Raw genomic sequence first — 2812 nt, 5'->3', positions numbered from 1 at the left:
GAGAGAGAGAGAGTGAATGTGAATGTGAATATATGCCATCTGTGTACAAGTGCTCACAGAGGCCAGAAGAGGGTATTGGATCTTATGAAGTTCAAGCCTCTCTCTCTCTCTCTCTCTCTCTCCCTCTCTCTCTCTCTCTCTCTCTCAGTGTGTGTCTCAATAGTCTCAATAGTGTTTTTTTTAAAAATAATAAGTTAAAACAAAAACCCCCCACACTGAAGTTGGATAAGGCAAACTAACAGAAGCAAGAGGTCCCCAAGAGAAGGCACAAGAGTCAGAGACCCACTTGTTCACATATTCAGGAATCCCATAGAAGTACTAAGTTGAAAGTTATAATACTCATGCAGAGAACCTGCTGCAGACTTGTGTAGGCCCTGTTCTTGCCTCTCCAGACTCCACTTTGCTGGGTTGATTTAGAGGGCTTTGTTCTCCTGGTGTCCTCCATCTCTTCTGGCTCCCACACTTTTTCTCCCTTCTTTCTGGTAGGATTCTCTGAGCTCAGAGGAAAAGGAACTGATGAAGAAACTTTCAAAGTGATGTATTTTAATCTTTCTTTCTCTGTCTGTCTCTGTTTCTCTGTCTCTCTGTCTCTCTGTCTCTCTCTGTCTCTGTCTCTCTGTCTCTCTGTCTCTGTCTCTGTCTCTCTCTCTCTCTCTCTCTCTCTCTCTCTCTCTCTCTCTGTGTATATGTGTGTGTCTGTGTGTAAATGTCTAGCTGTTAGTCTCTGTGTTTGCTCCCATCTGCTCCAGGAGGAAGCCTCTTTGATGATGGCTGAATAAGACTTCTTTATCATCTCTCTTCTTGATGCCTGCAGACCTGGATGGACAACACTCAGCAATTTCTCTAGCACCATGTCTGCACTTGTGCTGCCACATTCCCTCTCATGATGATAATGTACTTAACCTCGGAAACTTGGCTATTTCTGGTTGTCAACTTGACTAAATCTGGAAGGAACTACAATACAGAATTGGAAGGCTCACCTATGATCCTAATCTGGAGGCTGGGAGATACAAATTTCTGACCTGGATCTTGGCATGGAGTCCTGAGGCATAGGGGCTATGAATCCCAGAAGACTAAAACAGGTCTCTGAGTTCAAGGTCATCTGGGACAAAGCAAGTCCCAGATTCAGGTGTGGCTGCCCATCACCTGTGACTAGGAGAGGTTCCTTTCCTTAAGGTTTCTCCTGGCTTGTGAGGAAGCATTCTTATCCCTGTGGGCAGGGCAGGGGGATGTGCAGCACTCAGAAGGAAATTCCGAAGGAAATCCTCTCTGTTGACCTTCTTAGGAACTCTTAGCCTCCTTGGGAATACATTGGAGGCTTATGGGCATAGGAAAAATTTAAGTCTCTTAGCTTTGCTTTGGTCTTTCCATTAATCAGTCTGCATCCCCAAACTGCCTAAGTGCTTCCAGCCATCAGTGAGCCATTTAGCATACCAAAAGACACATCTTCTGGAAGAAGGAAGGTGGCAGTCAGGTAATATCTGTTTGTCAGGTAACTGAGGGAATCCTAAAGAGCTTAAAAGGTAATGTCACATTGCTAGCCTACTACTCAATCCTCCCATTCAATCAATACTGATTGATCCAGTCCACATTGTATTTTATGAACCCCTCTCCTCCAGGGCCAAGCACATGGGCTTATGGGCTTCCATTTCCTCTGTTGTCTTATAGTGCTAGGATAGAACCCAGGGCCCTGCACGTGTTAGGTGCAGGTTAGTCTTCATTGTCAGGCTGACTGGATTCTGAGTCACCACGGAAACACACCTTCTGGTACTATCTGCGACACTGTTTCCAGAAGTGCCTGACTGAGGAAGAACCACATCAAACATGGCTCATACAGTTGCATGGACTGGGGCCTGTGACTGGGAAAGAATTGAGCCCGACTTCCATTGCTGTGTGCTTCCCGACTGTATCTTCACTAGCCACTTCCCTTTCCTCTCACCATGTTTTTTCTACCACAGTGGATTTCACTCTCAGACTTTCAGCCACAATCCATCCTTCACTCTTTATGTCCTTCTTGTCAGGTGTTTGGTCATGTCAATGGGAAATGTAGCCAATATGTATGTCAAGGAGACACAATACCAGAATGGAATTTCAAACTCAGTGATCCAATTACGAGGTGACATGAGATCTCCTGTTTCTATAGCATATTTGCTGATTGATACAAAATGAAAAGCAAACTCATAAATAGCAAGAACAACAAAAAATGAGATATTTAGATGGCATCAAATTAAACCAAAAAGGCAAAAAACAAAAAAATCTTAAGGGGAAAATATCATTTTATACTTACTCAAAATTTTATTCTTACCTATAGTTTGGATCCAAGATCTTCAAGAGAAACACACACATTCTGGTATACGTTGTGGACCATTTCATATGGTTTTTATTAGAATAGTTTAGAATCTCATACGGTTGGCTTAGGTCTCCTGGCTTCCTTATAGCATAGGAAAAACAAAGCCTGTAGTTCTTAGCACAAGCAAAGACAAAAAAAGAAGTTATTTCCAGACTTTAATAAAATCTGATTCATACGATGAAAAATAAGACTTCTTTATGAAGCAGCAGGCACCTATAGGAATGTGGTTCTATATCTGGATCTTCAATCTGATTCTGTTGATCAGCTTGTCTCTTTTTATGCCAATACCATGCTGTTTTAGTAACTATAGCTCTTTAGTACAATTTGAAATTGGAATGATGATACCCCTAGATGTTCTTTTATTGTTCAGCATTGTTTTAGCTATCCTGGGTTTTTTTGCTTCCATATGAAGTTGAAAATTATCCTTTTAAGAACTTTGAAGAGTTGTATTGGTATTTTGAT

The sequence above is a fragment of the Mastomys coucha genome, unplaced genomic scaffold, assembly GCF_008632895.1.
Source record: "Mastomys coucha isolate ucsf_1 unplaced genomic scaffold, UCSF_Mcou_1 pScaffold17, whole genome shotgun sequence".
In the NCBI taxonomy this organism is placed as follows: Eukaryota; Metazoa; Chordata; class Mammalia; order Rodentia; family Muridae; genus Mastomys; species Mastomys coucha.
Note: the sequence above shows the minus strand (reverse complement) of the source record.